The 21,025-nt window shown below is 37.5% G+C and overlaps 1 pseudogene; it reads left to right on the top strand.

The window, feature by feature from the left end:
• Nucleotides 1-20,125: 20,125 nt before the first annotated feature.
• On the top strand, nt 20,126-20,795 carry LOC110223776 (large ribosomal subunit protein uL6 pseudogene; annotated as a pseudogene).
• The last annotated feature ends 230 nt before the right edge of the window (nt 20,796-21,025 follow it).

Here is a 21,025-nt window from a genome sequence, read left to right as displayed (position 1 = left end):
CAAAGAGGACAGTGGAGCCAAGAAGCTTCCCCTTGACTGCATGACACAACTGTCATACAGGTGGCATTTCTCTTCTTGTTCCTGAGAGGAGCAGCATGATCTCTATAGAGCTTCAGCAGCAGTAACTTCAGCAACTTCCAGGCAAAGTAGGCTCAAAGAACTAGATGATGCATCCCTTTTGAGGGCAACCAAAGCTTCAGTATTTCCACTACTCTAGCATCAAGACTGAGAGCAAAGTGACCCTGAATAGCACAGCAGTTTCTGAATACCCATCTAATAGCCTGAGGTGAGTAAACAGGAGTGGAGAAAAGAAACTGCAGGAGCAGCTGTTGGGGAGACCAAGAGATAGCCAGATTACTCTCTATCCTGCCAGGAGAACAGAATTATATAAGCTATATATGTATGTATATGTACACGTATATACATGCACATATCTATATACATGCATGAATATTTGTATTATATATATGCATATAACTATTTTGTTTTGCTTGACTGCATGTTTGTTACAAGAAATTTGATTTTCTTTTTTTTTAATGTGGTGAGCATAGGAGGGAGAAAAAAATAGATTTCTTTTATTTTTTTTTAAATGGAGCAGTGGAACACTCCATTTGGGATACATTGCATGCACTTTTAGATGAGGTCACTATACTATTAATTTTACTTTACTGTTTTACTTAGTTATAAGAGACTTTTCACAAAGGAGTAATCTTTAATATAAATATATAATGTAAAAATAAAATGCATCAATAAAATGTTTTGATTAAAAAAGAAAAGAAAAAGAAAATAGGTCACAAGCAATAATTTTTATATAGATGATATTTCTAAGCAAGAGTTAGGAACCTAGATGTGAAAGTGGGGTGCTACATATAAATGCCAGAGAAAGTAGGTCTCTTGAAGAAACATGAAAGTTCTTTTTGTAATCCTATTGATCCCATCTAAACTGAATCAAATTTTAGAGGAGAAAAAGAAATACCCAAAGAGTTACTAGATATTTCATTTTGACTTATAAATTCAGATTAAACTGTAAAACTTTTTAGGAGGAGTTCATTATTATTACCATTATTGGAAATGTTTATAGAACCTGGGGGAAAAATTACTTTTTTTTCCTTTGAAAATCAATTTGGTGAAGAAATGCTTCCCAGCTCATTACTTGGTGCTCCAATTTCTTGCCCAAGTGAATATTTGCAGCTGAGTTATAAAAATCCTGCAAATAGAAGTTTATAATGTAAGTGTTGACACAACTTTAACCTGAGCACTGAAGGTTCTATAATTATAGCAAAACAAATGCCAAAGTGTGACTGGGCAAGAAGCAAGCATGTTCCTCTAGTTTCCCATTGCCTCCTTCAGAAGAGATCTGAATCAAGAAAAGACACTTAACCTGGAGTCACCTACACTTTGTGGCATCCACAGCTCTATTATGTGTTTAATCAATATTCTTAATCTACTAATCCTTTTCTCCCCAGGGCTTTGCCTCCCAGGGCAACAAACTGAAAGTCTTTAAAAGCTTTTGAGCTCCTTAAAAATAGGTACATTATCTCCAAATACTCACAACCCATGAGATCATGTCCTGGTAAGAAAGAAATCTAAAAAACTATGGTCTCTTTTCTACGCTAGGTAACTAGATAGATAACTGGATAGAGCACTAGATCAAAAAGACCCAAGTTAACATTCAGCCTCAGATAGTTTATTAGCTGTATGACTGAATTAGTCACTTAAGCTCTATCTTCCTCAGCTTCCTCAATTATAAAATGGAGATAATAATAGCACCTATCTCCCAGAGTTTCTGTGAGGATATTTGTAAAACACTTGATAAATGCTTGTTTCTTTCTTTCCCTTCTTCCCTTCCCTTCCTTCTTCCCTTTCTTCCTTCTTCCCTTCCTCCTTCCTTTCCTTCCCTCCTTCCTCCATTCTTCCTTCCCTTCCTCCTTTCCTTCCTCCATCCCTCTCTTCCTTCCCTCCTTCCTTCCTATGACAATATAGCTAATCTAGTCAAAGGAAAAGGTTAATGCATCTATGGAGTCCATAGATACTTGGGGTTTCTACAGATAAGTTTTTGGGGGCTCCATGAACTTGGGCAGCGGAAAAATAACATCTTTATTTCCACTAACATTTGGTTTCGCTAATTAGTAATCTTATATATTTTATTTTGTGCTTTTAAAAACATTATTCTGAGAATGCAACCAGAAGTTCACCAGACTGCGAAAGAGGTCCATGACATTAAAAAAAAAAATTAAGAAACTCTGGGTTAATGCAATTCCACTAAGTATCCAACCTGTGCCAGTGATTAAGGGCAATCAATAGGATCTGAAATAAGTACCCTCCTGGATTAATAGGCATGGTCTAAGTTGTGATCATGATGTGAATCAGAGGTCCTCAGCTTGGCAAATCTGAAAGACAGGCAGAAAAAGTATGGCAGCACACACTACAAAGCGGAAGAACAAACATTGGGAAAATGAAGATTTATCCCATGTGAATTCATTATCCCCAAATGTTTTCTTTTATGGCACATGTGTCCTAATTATAGATTTTCCTTCATGTTTTTATTCCTGTGGAACCAAATAGTTATTTATTTTCATAGCAAATCACCACTTGTAGAAGGGAAGCCACCAGGTTCCCCAAGGCCAGCCTTGCAGGACTTCTGAACAAGATGCCAATCATGTAAATGACTGATTTTGATCATGCTGGTTGTTTTTATATGAGTTTGTTTTTGTTTTGGGGGGTTTTTTGGTTAGGCAATGGGGTTAAGTGACTTGCCCAGGGTCACCCAGCTATTAAGTGTTATGTGTCTGAGGCCAGATTTGAACTCAGGTCCTCCTGAATCCAGGGCCAGTGCTCTATCCACTGAACCACCTAGCTGCCCCCAGTTTCTATATGATTTTGAAAGAGACTTGAATCTTCTCCCATTTTGGCCCAGTCAGGTCAATCATCTTCCCATCTTTGCCTAGAAGTCATCAAATCATTAATCTCATTGAATTTCTCTGGGCTGTCTGAGCTCTGTTAAGATTGAGGTATCATATAATAGCTGCTATTTAAATTTAAGGTTTGCAATGTGTTCTACATAAATTATCTCATTTGACCCTCACAACAGTTTTGTGAGGTAGCTACTACCCACATTAACATTCCTGTCTCACAGATGTGTTTCAGAGAAGGTAAATGAATTCTGCAGTTTGCAAGTGTCAAAGGTGGGATGTGGCTCTTTCCAGATTCCAAAGCTCTGTCCACCAAACTCTGTTACCTTAACTACAAAGCTCTCTTCAGAAGCAGATCTTCCCTCATGGACATCTTAGATATCTGTAAAATCAGGTCAGATCCCCATTCATAGGTCAGGGATGATTTTTAGTAAATCCTCTCCAGAGGTAGAACAATGTACTTTACTAGCCTTGATGATTCAGGCAACTGATTTTTCATTCTAAAGCCAGGACCAGAAAAAGTGCAATCAGGAAGAAACCTGGACATCTTATTGTATAGGGAAGGGAGGAAAGAAACAAGGATTTATTAAGCACCTACTAAGTGCCGGGCATTGTGTTAAGCCCTTTACAAATATTATCTCATGGGAGAGTATTGGAGTGGAAAGAATCTTGGATTTGGAGTCAGCAGAAACCAGAGAACCTGTGTTAAAATAAAGGGTCTGCTGCTTACTTTCTGTGTAACCCTGGGCAAGTCATTTAACCTCTCTCAGCCTCAGTTTCCTCATCTATAAAATAAAGATAATATTAAAATCTTCCTTCTAGGATTGCTAAAAGGATAAAATGACATACTATTTTCAAAGTGCTTTGAAAATCTTAAAATATTATATAAATGCTAGCCTTCATTCATTTGTTCATTCATTCATTCATTCATTTGCCTATTTTCTTCCCATATCTGAAATTAATTCTCTTCCCAGTTCCAACTCTTATTTCCCTTCAAGGCTCAGCTTAGGTGTCATCTCCTTCATGAAGTCTTCCCTACTTCTCAAATAACCTCTTATTTACTTACATAGCAGGCCATGTAGTCAAGTGCATCCTGGACAGAGCATTCTCATTGGACCTTAACTTTACCCTAAGGGGGAGGACCAACATGAATATTCTGCTAGGATGTGCTTGACCTATTCTCTATGCACATTTATGTTATATCATCTGAGTAAAACATTGCCTATGAACAAAATACTCTTTTAAAATTTCAGACATATCAGCTAGAACTATAGGAAGTCTTGCCTGAGTAAATACTGCAGCTGGTTTTTGAAGATGGTTTTGTTTTCAGAATAAAAGAATCATAGAATTGGAGCTGGTAGATGAGGATCATGTCTAGAGAAGTTCAATCACTCATCCATTATCATGCAGGTAGTAAGTGGAAAAATTGAAATTTGAATACAGATCCTCTGATTCCAATTTCCTCACTACCTCCCCTGTACCAAGAGGTTGGAACTATTTAAGGAGATTTGTTTAGGGAGTCAGCTGTCACTAGCAACACTGCCATAAGTAACTGGAGAGTAAAATACTACCAACATCTAACTGATTTGAAAAGCTCTACAACCTGTGTATGCAATGTTTGGATCTCCAGAGAATTCCCTGATTTTTACTAGGGCTTGATGTTTAGAGGTGGGGATGATAGGATGAAATTAAAAACAATAGAACAGCACAAAACACACCTTTACCCTATAAAGAAGCTACCTAGTATAACACGGAATGCCACAAACTGGATCAGGACACTGAGCACTGGTACTATATGAAACCACTCTGGGTGTTAGCATCATATATGTGTTGGGCTATGAGTATTGTATGAAGTTTGCACAATCAGTCAAAGAAAGGCTGTCTTCATTTTTTTCTTTGCCAAATGTTGCTAACATTGATTATTTTCTGCTTTACTGAAGATTACAGTTTGGGACCATAAATCATAGACTTAGAGCTGGAAAAGAAATTAGAAGTCCTTTAGTCTAACACATCAGGAAATGAAGTTGAGAGAGGTTAAGTGACTTGCCTATGGTCACACAGAAAGTAAGTAGCAGAACCTGTAATTAAATACAGAATCTCTGATTTCTGCTGACTCCAAATCCAAGATTCTTTCCACCCCATACTCTCCCATGAGATAATATTTGTAAAGGGCTTAGCACAATGCCTGACTAAGTAAGAGTCTGAGGCTGGATTTTAATCCTATTCTTCCTGACTCAAGGCTCAACACTCTCCATTGGGCCACTTTGTCTCTTCTCCACCTCTCATCCATCACACCGATTTGAAATTGAAAAGTCCCTTGTACACCTTCTCAAGACTTGTCAGGCTGAATGTCTTTGCAGGATATGGATCCTTCTTTGGACTCAAAGGGATGATAAGGGTTGAGGAATGTTGTCTCTAGATCTCTCTCAAAAAGCAAGAAAGTTACTTTCCAGTACAGAGTTACCATAAAAAAGACAAATCCTTCCACATCTCATTTCCTCAGGTTGGAGAAGAAGTGGATGTCTTTACAAACAGCAGAGAAACATATTCAGGCATGACCGTGCTATGTTTAATGTGATTACAGATAGACAGTTGTATCCACATATGGATAATAAGTTAAAACACTCATCACTTGCTTCCCAGAAGTTCCCATTTTAATTTTCACTTTCCTGCTGTGGAAAGAAAAACTGACAAAGCGACAGACAAATTAAAATATCACCCTCTCATGAACAAGACCTGTCTGACACTGCAAGAGCGTGTTGCTTGATACATTGTGCCTTGGGTCTCAAACATATCATCTCATTAAACTCTTGTTCCAAGACTGTATTCTTGTAGTTATTACACTTGCCTCCAAAGATGAGTCTAAACTGTGTCAAATTTAATTCTGCCCCCTTTAATATTGTTATTGTTGTTATTGTCAGGATTCACAAGTACCTACTTGTTCTCACAGTGAAGTAAACTAAAATGATCATTGCTGTCAGAGATATGAAGGGTTAATGAAGAGTAGTTACTAGAGTCCCCTTCTGGGATCACTGCCTTATCGTGGTATAGAGGCTTGCATACCTCAGTGAAACTTTGAGTGCAAGGTTATCCAACATGGACAGGTCACAGTGAAGAGTTCTGATGAAAGGTGGTGCACTGGAGAAGGAAATGGCAAGCTACTCCAGTATCTTTGCAAGAAAACCCCATGGTCAGTTACATGAGCTTGGACAGGCTTTAGGAGATAGTGGACAACAGAAGGACCTGTCATGCTATGGTCCACAGGGTCGTGAAGAGTCAGACACAAGTGAACAACTGAATGACAAAGTTACTAGAAAGACTTCTCAAGATCCCCAAACGATGTTGCCTATATGAACAAGTCTGGACTCTTTACCCTGGCATTCCAGACCATTCATAATCTCACCCCATCCTTCCCATCCATCCCTACATATCATTACTTTTTAACATGGGCCTATGGTTGAGATGTTTATAGATTTACAGATGGAAGGCAATGTTCATTCCTAACTACATGCCTTTGGTCATGCTACTTCCCCTACTGGAATACTTCTCCCCTACTCCTCCAATTAATCAAATCCCCAAACTACACAAGCCTCAAATTCCATGTACAGATCAAGTCCCATCTCCTGTAAGAAGTTTTCCCTTTATATCTTAGACACACTGAACTCGTTTTCCTTTGAACTCCTACAACACTTTTAAGTTGAAACACATAATTTGGCACTTTATTATATAATTTCCTCTATTATTTTCTAATTGTTTTGTGTAATTAAATTCTGTTTCCCCAAGACTATAATTGACTGGAAAGAAGAGATGAGGTCTTATATTTCTCTTGTGTTTACCATGAATATACCTGTCTCAATACTAGACACATAGACACTCAATAAGCTCCTGACATGCATGCACAAAGTATGCCTCTATGCCTTCTGTATGCTTCTATGGAATTTCCTCTTCCTCTGAAGTTTAACATGATCTGTGCAAGAACATGACTGAACTCTCTCTCTCTCTCTCTCTCCCCGTGCATCCCTCCCTCCAGAAATGCAAGGAGATCAGCAACTTAAGAAAACCAAGAAACACCTCATGGAATACACAATTACCTTATAAATGTCACCTCCACTAGCCCTGTTTATCAGGGCAATCAGGAAACTAAAGACAAGCTTTCCGCTTTCCCCTTTCCCCCTCCTTTCTCTTAGATGAATTACTTGAAATTTTCCTCAGATGTGAGTCTAGTTTAGCAAGAGGGCTTGAGTATGTAGAGTCCTCTCCAATATTTCTACCCTTCCCAGATATACAACTGGTTCTGTTTTTGCCCATTAAAGTTTCATTTTATAAGATCACAAATTGAGGTAGGGACCTCAGAGACCACCTGATCCTACCCCCTAATTTTCAGATGGGGAAACCGAAGTCAAAGAGAGGTTAATTTGCCCAAGACCACGCAATAAGTTTCAGAGATGGAATTTGAATGCAAGTCTTCTGACTCTTTACTCTGTACCAATAACCAAGTCATTTTCATGCATATTCTTGCTTTTTCAATGGGTCCACAACAGTCCTTGCCCAGTGTTTCCTAATGGCATGGAAGTGACTCCAGGATCATGAAATCCACTGCAGTTGAACCCAACCTCTGGCAAGTCCAACCAAGACAGAAAGACTGAATAAAAGTAAAGGGATCAATTGCTTTTTCTGTGTTTCACGGAGGATCAGTCTAGCCAAGTTATAAAAGGCTCATAATCAAAAGGTCAGTTATCAGATGACAAACACATTGGATCAGAGCAACTCATGGAGACTGTCTATTAAGGAAAAGATGAGTTGGGTGCCATCTGTGTCGGTGGCAGAAGTTCCTATAATGACAAAATCATGAAATTTTTAAAAAGTACTTTCAACTGGCATGATTTCTGTGCAGAACAATGCCATATCAGCAACTGATTTCATGAAAAGAGAGAAAAGATAGAAACAGTAAATTAGACAATTCAAGAAAGTATGGATCTCAATTCTTGGTAGGGTTACTGTGGTCCATTTGTAACAAGACAACAATCATCCCCAAATTATATTTGGCAAGAAAGCTTAAATTTGCCAACAGATGAAGGAAACAGATGAAGGTTTTTCAGAGTGTCAGTGTGCTTCTAGAAGAAATCCCTAACCGCACTAGAGAATAGAGCTGATGGAGGAGAGAACTTATAATATTGGGCATCATCTTGAAAATCAAAATGTTCTATAAATAACTTATGTTGGTGATAGCAAAATAATGCATTATGAGAAACTATACATTCTGTGAAACTAAAATTTTCATAATGTTATTTTCTAACAAAGACTTGAGAGATCAGGAATAAAAATTCAATTTTTAAAAAATCAGAAGAAAATGCCAGTCAAACAAATCAGTGAAGTCAGCCAGTCATGATAAAGCTGGATTCTTTCAGCATCTCCACAACAGTCAATTTGGTACCTAAGTTTTTTAGACTTTTTAGCAAAGAGAACTTTGCAAAGGTGTTTATTTCTAAGATGTGATACACTTATATTTTAGGGAATAAGGTTTTATCATTAGTAAGTGTTTGGAAAGACAGTTTGGTGATCTTTCAAGAAGTCAAGATTGAAAAACATTTTAATCGATTTTCTCTTTCTTTATGTTAGATTTCCTTTATTTGATTCCCTTGACCAAGATGACTGAAGGGATAGTAATAAAGGAAAATTTCAGGACTTTCATCATGTAAGAACAAATTACTTCAGAAATGTTTTCAGAAATCAGGACATATATTTTGGTTTAGGTAAACCAGAAGGTTTTTTTGGGGGTAAGACTTTCAATTTGGGTTCTAAACAATATTTCTTTCTCCACATTTCTATTTTTTTTTCATTCATGAGAGTTTATCTTCTCAGCAATGCTGACACTTGCTAAATGGGCTGACCTCTTTACTGCTATTTTTCTATGTCTTAAAAATTAGTTTGGTTGTTTGTACGATATGTTAGAAAGCTTCAATTATTAACTAGGGACCTAGGGACTGACTGAGACCAAATGAACTTTTCAGTCTAAGTCTCACATCAACGTCAGTAAAAGGTATTCATTGAACCAGGCACTCTCAGTACCTAACTGTGCAGAAGCTCCATTAATTGGTTCATCTGATGGCAATACCTAATCAGGACTTAATAGTAATAGCTTCTCAAGATTTAGCATATTCCACCTCTACTTTGTAATTATTTTTTTTCTTTTCCTCAACTAGTTGAAATCTTTCCATTTGTCAAACCCTTGCTCAGATATCACTTCTCCCATGAAACCTTTGCTAATCTAGCCAACCCTGAGACTATTTCCTTGAATCTTGGACAGCACTAAATTCATCTCTCATGCACTCCTATCATTCTAATTTGTTTTACAGTTCTTTTTGTATAACCCATGTTTTAGGAGCTCTCATAAGGCATGAAGGTACACATTATGGTGAGATTTCATTCCTATAGCTTATTATTCCTACAAGGATAACCTGGTGACTTTTTGCCTAGAACTACAGATTATGTTGTCACTGATTCCCATTGCAGTCAGGTAGTTTACAATACTCAAAAATTAAACAGATTTATTTTCAAGTCAAAGAACATAGATAGGGCTCACATCAAAGTCCAGAGAGAATAGCATTTTCAACAGTATGCAACCCAACCCAGAGGTGTGTAGAATACCAGTCATTGATAGTATTACCTAGTGTAGAGAGCCAACAGTAGATGATCTCATTCATATCATCATTCTCCTCCATAGTTCCTTTGTTCATATGCACAGCATTGTTGTGCCAGGGTTGTTGTGAAGCTCAAATGAAATAATAATTTCAAAAGGGCTTAGCACACAGTAAATGCTATATAAATGCTTATTTCCCTCACTTTCCCTTCTCCCTTTAAAGGCAGAGATTGCTATTCATTTTTATCAGCCCTACATTGATTTGAATATAGTAGGCACCAATACTTAATTTAACTCATCCATATCAGTGTGACACTAATTGCTAAATTATTATCTCATTGCACTAAAGCTGGGAACTCCCCAAACAACCGACTGAAAATGAATAGTTTAGCCAATTGCATACTTATCTGCTTTTTATTCAATATTTCTGCAACCTCTGATTTCATTGGTATGGGTATTCCTTCAATGCATACTAATCACAACTCCTTTTTGACTTAGGAAAATGTCTTCAAGAGTTGCTATGTGATTAAAAATTCATCACTTTGCAGCCAATTTTGTGCGAGCCTTCCTGAGCTTAAGAGGATTTATCTTTGGATAGTAGAGATATAGTCTATCATTGGGGTCCCATTGAAGGCCTTTCCAACTTGATGTAGACTACTAGAGCTAATGGTGTGCTGACGTAGTCATTGAGGGCCCAGGGTAACTTCCCTGACCCAAAAAAGGCATCCATCCAACTGGAGTATAGTGGAGATTTCTGTTACACCATACAACACAACCAAGTATGACTGATTCTATTCATTAGGTTGTTTTGTTATCATGCATGCAAATTAACCCTGACTGGTACTATACTTTCCTGAAAGGGTTTATACATTTTCCAAATGTTCCTTACTGTGGCTTCCAGGGATCCTAGGGAGACATACTACTGAGTCATATATTTTTAACAAATGGACAGTTCTAGGGACCAAAATGTTTATTTGATTCTGAAAGCATTTTTTATTGCTAATATGTGAATGGGCACCAAAAAAGTTTTTCAGCAAGTCTGACTCCATAAGAACAACAATAATAATGATGATGATATCTGACAATTACAAAAAGTTTTACAGTTTACAGAGCACTTTTACATGCATGATTTCTGAAATGTATACAAGTGGTCAGTGTGACATAGTAGACAGAATGCCAAGCTTGAAGAAAAAAAAAAAAGAAGAGGGGAAGACACTAATGCACTGTGAGTAGAGTTGTGACCTGATCCAACTATTCTGAAGAGCAATTTGAAATTGTGCCCAAAGGGCCATAAAACTATGAATAACCTTAGATCCAGCAATACCACTATTTATGTCTATATCTCAAAAAGATAAAAGCAGGGGGGGGAGGGAATGGAAAGGACTTATTTATACAAAAATATTTATAGCAGCTGTTTTTGTGGTAGCCAAAAATTGGAAATTGAGGGGATGTCTATCAACTGGGAAATGGCTAGAGAAGTTGTGGTATGTGGTTGTAGTGGTATAATATTGTGCTATAAGAAATGATGAGCAGGATGATTTCATAAAAACCTGGGAAGACTTACATGAACTGATACAGAATGAAGTGAGTGGAGCCAGGAAAATATTGTATACAATGAGAGCAATATTGTACAATGATTAGCCGAGAATGACTTAGTTATTCTTAGCTATTGTATTAGCAAATACAATGATCCAAGACAATTCCAAAAGACTTAATGATGGAAAATTCTATCCACCTCCAGAGAAAGAACTGATGGGGTTTGAATGCAGATCAAAGCATATTATTCTTCACTTTCTTCAATTTTTTGGTTTCAGTTTTCTTCCACAAAATAACTAATATAGAAATATATTTTACATGATTCCAGATGCATAAACTATATCAGATTGCTTGCCATCACAGGGAGGGAGATGTGAAAGGATAGAATCTGGAACTTAAAACATTTTTTAAAATGCTAAAATTGTTTTACATGTAATTGGGGGAAAATAAAATATTATATAAAAATGAGTTTTTCAATCCTTAAAATACTGGATACGGTTCTGCTATTTTTATAGACATTTATATAGAATATATTTATTACATCTATTTATATAAAATGTATATATTATATATATTTATAATTAATAGAATTATCACAAAGGATGAGGATAGAGTGGAGACCATTAGATTTGTCAAATAAGAGATCAATGGTAACTTTGGAGAGAGCAGTTCCAGAATAATGATGAGATTGGAAGTCAGATAGTAGAGAGTTAAGAGAGTGGGAAGAAAGAACATAGAGACACCCATTATAAATTGTACAGTGTGGACTTTTCAAGGAATTTATAAATTATTTAATAATTTAGATAGCTATTTATATAAAATATCTATGGCTATTTTATAGCTGTCAATGGAGCTATAAACTTGCTATTTGATCTGTGTAATTGAGATTCCCCAGTGGTATAAGATAAGGCTTCTTGAGCCAGAAAGTGGGGACAGCTGAAAATTTCCTGCCTGAGAGACAAAATGTCAGATTGGTTGCACAGAATCAGGAGCCTAATATGCAAGTTATAAGAGTTATAAGGTGCTAAGTCAAAGGGCAAGAGGCAGAGTTCAGATCAGAAATATGAGCTGATACTAGAATAAACAGAGTCCAAGGAGCAGACGACAAAGTGTGGCTTGGAATAAGGTAAACACTATTTGAGTCAATTTCACATCAACTATGTACGGCAGACAGAGTTGTTGTTAGTGTTGTTCTTGTTATTGTTACTAAATCTATTTTTCAATTAATAAATATTTATTTTTCTCTCTAGCTTACCCACCATCATCCCAACATCTGCTGGAAAAAAAGAGAAATTATTATAACAAAGGTGCATAGGCAGACAAAATGTTTCTCTGCATTTGCTATATCCAGAAATACATGTCTCATTCCACATTTTAAGTCCATCACCCTTCTGTCAAGATACAGGAATGTTTCATTATTGGTATTATTATCATCATTTTATATGTGGAAAAACTGGATCAGAAATTAATCAATCAATGGACATTGATTAAATACCTACTATATGCCAGGTAGTAGGAATACAAACGCAAAAGTGAAATCATCCCTGTCCTCAAGTAGCTTGCATTCTTCTGAGGGGATGAAGCATTTTCTTTTCTTTTCTTTTCTTTTTTTTTTTTTGGCTAGGCAATGGGGTTAAGTGACTTGCCCAGGGTCACACAGCTAGTAAATGTTATATGTCTGAGGCCGCATTTGAACTCAGGTCCTCTTGACTCCAGGGCCAGTGCTCTACCCACTGTGCCACCTAGCTGCCCCTAAGGGGATGCAGCATTTTCCCAGATAATACTGGATACATATGAAATAATAATAGTGATTTAAATGGGGGGGGGTCACTAACAACTAAGAGAATCAGGAAAGGCCTCTTATAGGAGATGAGACTTTAACTGAGCCTCAAGCTCCGGGTTCTACCACCAGCTATAGTCACATATCTTTCTTCTTGGAGTTAAATTCCTTGAGAAGTCTACAATGAGTATTCCTATAGAATCTACAGTGGGTATTTCCACTTTCCTTTCCACTCACTCAACTGTCTACACTAGCTTCCAACTTCCTTATTCAACTGAAACTGCTCCCTCCAAAGTTACATTGATCTCTTACTAGCCAAATATAATACTCTTCTCAATCCTCATCTTTTGTGACCACTCTGTAGCCTTTGACTACCAACCATTCTCTTCTTCATGATCCTCTCTTCTCCCTACATTTCTGTGACCGTACTGTCCTGATTCTTCTCCTACCTGTTTGACAACTCCTCCATCTTCCCTTTTGGTGGATCTTCAGCTGCATCATGCCTAACAGTGGGTATCACTCAGAGCTTTTTTCTGTGTACTCTATATTATTCTCTTCTTCCTCTATGCTATTTCACTTGATGGTATCCAATTTGTTTCTAAAGCTTGTTAGTTTTTTGCCTTCATAACATGTTTCCCATGAGCCCCTTTCTGCCTTCTGATACTGCCACCACTCTAGTTCAGACCATCATTATCCCATGTCTGGACCATTTTAGTAGTGTGCTTGTTGGTTGCCCTGCCACACATTTCCCTCAATTCCAGTCCATTCTCCACCCCGCTAAGGGCTAAAGCACAGGTCCGATCATGTTACCTTCCTAATCAATAAACTCCAGGGGCGCCCTATCAACTCCAGGACCAAATATAGCATATTCTGTTCAAAGGTCTTCATAACCTGCATGTCTTATACCCTTACACCCTAACTCCACTCCCAAACTCTGTATCCAGGGCCTCTTGTCTCCTTTTTGTTCCTGAAACAAAACACTCTGTGTCCTGAATTCAGACACTTTTGCTGGCTGCCCTCCATGCCTGAAATTTGTTCCCTCCTTATCTCAGCCTCTTGGCTTCCTTCAAGTCCCAGCTAAAATCCCATCTTCACCAGGAAGCCTTTCCTGGTCCTTCTTAATGCTATTGCCTTCCCTCTGTTGATTATTTTCAGTTTATCCTCTGTATATCTTATACATGCTCTGTGAGGCTCTCCTGTGCCTGGATATGCTATGGGCAGCCAAGGATAGAGGAGGAAGTATCTTCCCCCTCCCCATCCTCCAGGGAATAGTACGTACAGGAAAATAGCAAGTAGGCCAATTTGGCTAAAGCAAAGAATTTGTGAGGGTGATTAATATGAAATCAACCTGGAAACACAGGGACAATAGGGAGCCACCAAAACTTCTGGAGGAGAGGAATGACCTGTGCTTTAGAAATATCAGTTGTGCTAAATGACTTGCCCAAGATCACATAGATTGTAAAACTACAAAAACTAGGTCCAAAAATTAGGTGTTCTGACTAAAATGTCAGTGATCTTTCTACTACAGCAGGCTATCTCACTCAGACCCTCCCATATTCATTGATCCTATAATCAGGTGTTAACTACTTCTCATAACTGGCTCCACTTTCAGCAGGCTGCAACCCAGATCATTGAACAGGGGAGTCAAGGAGACCACAAGCCATCCACAGAACAGATAATCAAGAGCTGACTATGAAATCATAACAAAGGGTGCAAAAGATAATGCACAGAATGGAAATAAATAGCTCTCCAGTACAAGCTCAAATGTGTTTCCTTTGAGTTTATAGTGTACGTGATTATCTCTGTCAGTTAGGCTATTCAGAAAAATGTGATATATTAAAAAGAAGGCTTATCCTATAGGAATAGATAAATAAAACAAAGAATCCTAAAATGACAACATCATGATTATTTTATTCTGATTTGTTTAATCTCCCTCTTTCTATTCCATTTATCAAAGTAGTCCCTTTATACTGGGCAAAAGAGCTATTGCCCAATTAGGAGGAGGAGAAGCAAGACAGTTCTTTTATATAGGCAGAGTAGATCTGTGATGGAATTTCAGAGGTGTCAGGAGGGTCCTAATATCCTAAATCAGGGGTGGGGAACCTGTGGCCTTGAGCTGCATGTGGCCTTCTAGGTCCTTAAGTGCAGCTCGAACCCAAAGGGCTATGGTTGGGGACCTATAGGGCCACAGGTTCCCACCTCTGCCCTAAATCATCCTCCCACCATTTCATTAACATCTGGAAAAAAATGAAAAAGAAAATCTGACAGAGGGGAGACATCATAGAGGTATTAGGCACCTGGATATGGGAGTGGGACTGAGGACACACTACAAAGAAAGTTATAAAGCACAGAATGAGGAGTTTTGAGAAGCTGAAGAGAAGCTTCTCTAACTTCACAATATTCCTGAAGGCAAGTCCCATGGAAAGAGTGCCTAAGATAGGCTATAAATTTGGCTATTTGAACTAAATGCCCTTCGTAAAATTTACTGAAATGGGTGATTAATTTAGCCAGAAAACAGTATAGCCCACATATTACCTAATTAGCTAATTGTTTCAGCTTATTTTGACCCAATTGCCTAAGGTAAACATAGTCTGACTAAATTTGAGGGGAACTTGGAGATTAGCCTCTTTTTTAAAAATTAATTAATTTATTTTTAGTTTTCAACATTCACTTCTGCAAGATTTTAAGTTCCAAATTTTTCCCCCATCTTGTCCCTCCCCCCACCCCAAGAAGGCATGCATTCTGACTACCCTTTCTCCTAATCTGTTTTCCCTTCCATCTCTCGAGATTAACCTCTTTTCCTTCCCTGTGTGTCAACCTCCTCCTTTCCTGTGTATAGCATAGAATCCAAAATTTTGAAGAGAATGGTTGATTTTCTCTACTTGACCAAAGCCATTCTCTACTGCTAGATACTTGAGGAAGGTACATAGAATTAGTTAACTTTTCCTCCAGTCAGAGCCATAATTGAGAATTCAGACACTGGGCCAATTCTGTTCAAAGTGGAATGAGAAAAGGACCCTGGACCACTATCAGACCACTATCAGACTCAGTCATTAATATTGGTCCCTATCTGACATGGAACGGGGCCCCAGACATAAACCATGTTGGTAACTTCCACACTAGTAAAAATGGTGAGGGGAAGGCAGGCCCAGGAAGAGTGGCAGAATAAAGATTGGACCATCAGCAGGTCACTGACTAGGAGCAAAGCTTTAGGACATCTACACTGGTTATGGCTCTGCTTGCAGTCTTCTGATTGCAGGACTCTATAAGAGAATTAGAAAGAGGAAAAGTACTTTAATTTGTGGGAGAATAACTTGAATCTGAAAGATGCTAGACTACAAAGAATCCTGGTGTCTGTGTAAGAGGATAATCCTGGTCCCAGATACAAAGAGTATGCACACAGTATAGAGTTCTACAAGACAAAATGAGATGGATTTCTGATGTAATTTTGTGCATGAAGATTGTTGGTTTCAAAGGATAGTCATTAATGGCTCTTTGTCATCTGGGAAAGATATCCTTAGTGGGGATCTTCTGGAATCTATTTGCTGCTTAATTATTCAGTCATGTCTTATTCTATATGGGTTTTCTTAGCAAAGACACTGGAGTGATTTGCCAATTCTTTTTCTAGTTCATTTTACATCTGAAGAAACTGAAGCAAACAGGATTAAGTGACTTGCCCAGGGTCACACAGCTAGTGTTTAAGGCCAGATTTGAACTCAGGAAGATGAGTCTTCCTGACTCCAGACTTGTGCTCTATCCACTGTTCTATCCACTGCCCCTCAGGAATTTATGCTTTATCCTACAATGGTCAATACTTTTATCAATTATTTGGATAAAGGCATGGAGGGCATCTATAAAATTTACAGGTGATATAGTAATAGAAGAAATAACTCTTATTCATCATCCCCACCTCCTGACTTCATTCAAGTCCCTTCTAAAACTCAACTTTCAATGAGAAGTCTTTCCTTATCCCCTTTGATGATAGTGCCTCTCTTCTGTTTATTATCTCTAATTTACCCTGTATATAACTTATTTGTACATAGTTGTTTGCATGTTGCCTGTGCCATTAGACTGTGAGCTCCTGGAAAGCACTGACTACCTTATGCTTTTTTTCTTAATCTCTGTACTTGGCACATTGCTCGGTATACAGTAGGCACTTAATAAATGTATATTGACTAACTGGATAACAGGATCCAAAGAGATACTGACAGGATAGAAAACTTAATTAAACCCAGCAAAATTAAATCTAATAGGGAAAAACAGAAAATCTTGCATTTGGTTTCATGAAACAACATCACAAGGACAAGATAGGAGAATAAGAGATTGATAGTAATTTTTCTGGAAAAGTATCTAGGTTTTATTAGAGACAGATTCAGTGAATCAATAGTATGACAAAGTGGCCAAAAAAAAACTAACATAATCTTAGGCTGCATTAAGGAAGACAGAGCTTCCAAGAATAAGAAAGTGAAAGTCCCACTGAATTCTGATACATCAGAAGTATTGCATTCAGTTCTGAACTCTACATTTTGGAAAGAACAATGGTAAGTAAGAGAGCAAACAGAAGAAGATAACCTGGATGGTGCTGGACTCTTGAGTCCATCTCACATAACATTCAGTTGAAGGAACTGGGAATGTTTAGACTTGAAGAAGAGAAAACGTGATAGCTGACTTCAAGTACTTGAAAGACTGTCGTGCGAGAGGTCTCAGACTTGTATTTGGTCCAAGGATGCATGGGTGGAAGTTGCAAAAAAGACATTTTTTGCTTCATCAATCAATCAATCAAGAAACATTTATTAAACACCTACTATATGTCAGACACTGTGTCAAGTGTTTTATGTAAGTAAAAACTTCCTAACAAATAGAGTTATCTAAAAGTGGAATGGGCAGCCTTCAAGGCAGCACATTCTCCTTCACTGGACATCTTCAAGCAAAGGGTAGATGACCACATGACTGATATAAGTTAGATTGATGGTTGCTGAAGTCCCTTGTAACAAAGACCCTATAATTCTGAGTGTTATCTGCTGGGAGTTGAGGACAATTGCAGACCGAATGTCTAGGAAGATCTGACACCACCATCAAAGAGATCTTAAAAGTGCTGATGGGAAACATGTACTGAGAAACTTCATATGGGAGGTCTATTGATTATGTCCTGTAAATGGCTGAGTTTATACATGTTACCAGGGAAAGGCTTGTTCAATAATAGTCATTACCTCTTTGTATTTAAGTTGAGTTATGTTTGCTTTCAGTGTCCTGTAAATAAGCTTGTTCATTCTTCAGTGAGTCAAATGTTTATATAGAGAGTTGGTATCTACATGGGTGATGATATCAGACAGGAAGTTCCCAGACTTACCTTGGTGGAAATGAATGAGCCAAAAACATACAAGTCCCCCAAGACATAGCTAAATTCTCTAGCCAGGAAGAAACCTCTTGACACTATGTATCAAGGTTCCCTAAGTCCCTAATTTCCCTTCTTGTTAAAGCTTTCTTACTGCAGGAGATCACACACACTTGGAGCAGTTTCTCTGGAATTCCTTAACTTTTGTTTCTGCTTTTTTTTCCTTTTCACAGGTGGTGAAAGTACTAAATCAACTTACATTAAAATTGTGCCCCACTTTGATAAAAATGGAAGGTTCTGGTTGACTAGAATGCAGTAATCATTAATTTAGTATTGTGTTCTTTTATTTACTCAGTTTCATTTGTAAGGCAGGCAAATGTTTTAAGCCAACTGAATCATGGAGTCTGGGGGAATGAGAGAGTTATCGTCAGCAATAATGAATCTTCCAGTAGTTTTATGGATCAATTAATGACTGTCTAGAGGAGTTTAGGGCTTAAGGTAAGTTTACTATTAAATGCTTAGTTAAAAATTCGAGAAGATTCATTATTGCCATTTAGAAATAGATTGCAAAACATCTAGGGATGCCTTCTCTAAGTTATAAAATGAAAAGTCTAAGGATAGCATATTCTACAGAACTCTATACTGGCCTGGAAAGGAAATTAACATCATGTGAAAAAATATTGGTTAGTATAAAATGTCCTGTATAAAATGTAGTATTAGTATATTAGGATAAAATGGCAGAGGGTGGGGAAGGGAGAAAGTCAGTAAATTATCAGTTTAAGAAATTTTTCTATTGCCTTATAAGTATTTAGCTACCAAATAGAAATAAAATTTTAAGCCTCTTTAATTTTTAAGTGTGATATTGATAAGACATAGGAAAAATGCACATTTCATCTCCACCCTTTCACTAGTTAATTTTTATAAATTGTGGTATCCTTCACCATGTACTCCCTCTGGTCTATTTTCCAATTAGCTCATTCTCTCATTCCTGCTTTCCTTACTGCCCTCCTAGGAGAACTGAATTTGGTTGATTATTTAATAAGCCAAATGTTTTATCAAATATTTCCTAAGATAAATCGATTTTTTTGTCTGTACTTTCTTTCACAACATGACTAACACGAAATGCATTTTACATGATTGCACACATATAACCTATATCAAATTGCTTGCCTTTTCAAGGGGGAGGAAGAGGAAGAAAATTTGAAACTCACAAGTGTTTTAAAATGAATATTAAAAATTGTTTTACATGTAATTGGGGGGAAATAAATATTTATTTTTTTAAAAGATAAACCAAAGACTATGGAAAAGTGTGCTCCATAGTACTAGTTCTAGTACTATGCCTAACTTTGACTCTACCAGAAATAGAACTTTCCTCAATATTAAAAAAGGATAAACAACAGTAACATTTTAATTTTTTAAGCAGTTTTGGAGTATAGAGCATCAATAGTATTGTTTATTCCAATATACTGAAAGTGGAGTAGGTTGTAGAAGAATTCATTAGCATGAGAACTGGAAACTAATTGTCTAGCCTGTCTACCCTTTGATTGTGGCTTTTTACTTGTGTAGACCATAAAAGATTATTTTCTGTAAGTCAATACATATAATAACATAGAAAGAACTTAAATGAATCCCCCAAAATATCCTCATTCATCCAAGACTTTCCTTGTCACTAATGTCTTGACCCTGTTTTGTTTACCCTTCTTCCTCTTTCAGTTCCTAGGATCATAGAATATTAAACCTCGAAGAAAATTGGAGTGCACCCAATCCAACCTCCGCAATTTCTAGATAAAGAAACCAAGGCCCAAAGAGAAGTTGCCTAAATTACACAGGTAGAAAAGGTAGGTTTGGGCTTAAGTTTTGTCTCTACATTGGAATCTTGGACTCTTCCCCTTAGAAATAGGTTCTGATACTTTTTGGCCCTTTCACCACCAGAATGAAGACCATTCTAAGCAACCAGACTGTTGACATACCAGAAAATGTTGACATCTCTCTTAAGGGCCGGACAGTTATTGTGAAGGGGCCCAGAGGAATCCTCCGAAGGGATTTCAACCATATCAATGTTGAGCTCAGTCTCCTTGGAAAGAAGAAAAAAAGGCTCCGGGTAGACGAGAGGTGGGGAAATTGAAAAGAACTTGCAACCACACACACAATCTGTAGTCACATACAAAACATGATCAAAGGTGTTACCCTAGGTTTTCGTTACAAGATGAGGTCTTGTATGCTCACTTCCCTATCAATGTTGTTATTCAAGAGAATGGCTCACTTGTTGAAATCAGAAATTTTTTGGGTGAAAAGTATATCCGAAGAGTGCGCAGGAGACCAGGTGTTGCTTGTGCTGTTTCTCAAGCCCAAAAAGATGAGTTAATTCTTGAAGGAAATGATATTGAACTTGTATCAAACTCAGCTGCCCTGATTCAACAGGACACCACAGTCAAAAACAAGGATATCAGAAAATTTTTGGATGGCATCTATGTTTCTGAGAAAGGTACAATGCAACAGGCTGATGAATAAGTTGGAAAAGATGCCAAAGGCCGTGTCGTGAGGAGTCAACACTTATTCAGATGTCAAAATAAAAATAATTTTTGTCATTTGGAAAAAAAAAAAGAAGAAATAGGTTCTGATAGTTGAGCTTTCACCTTACCTCACCCAGAATCAGGCCTCCACACAACTTTCAGATCATTTCCACACCATGCCACAACACTTATCTCTTCCCTGGCCTTCCTTTTCCAGCTCTCCTTTATGTATTATCTTCCTCTATTAGAAGGAAAGCTCCTTGAGTGCAGAAATTATCTTTTCTTTCTTGTATTCATATTTCCAGTGCT

The sequence above is a fragment of the Phascolarctos cinereus genome, unplaced genomic scaffold (assembly GCF_003287225.1).
Source record: "Phascolarctos cinereus isolate Bilbo 61053 unplaced genomic scaffold, phaCin_HiC Scaffold_726;HRSCAF=1367, whole genome shotgun sequence".
In the NCBI taxonomy this organism is placed as follows: Eukaryota; Metazoa; Chordata; class Mammalia; order Diprotodontia; family Phascolarctidae; genus Phascolarctos; species Phascolarctos cinereus.
Note: the sequence above shows the minus strand (reverse complement) of the source record. Positions and strands in the feature narration are given on the sequence as shown.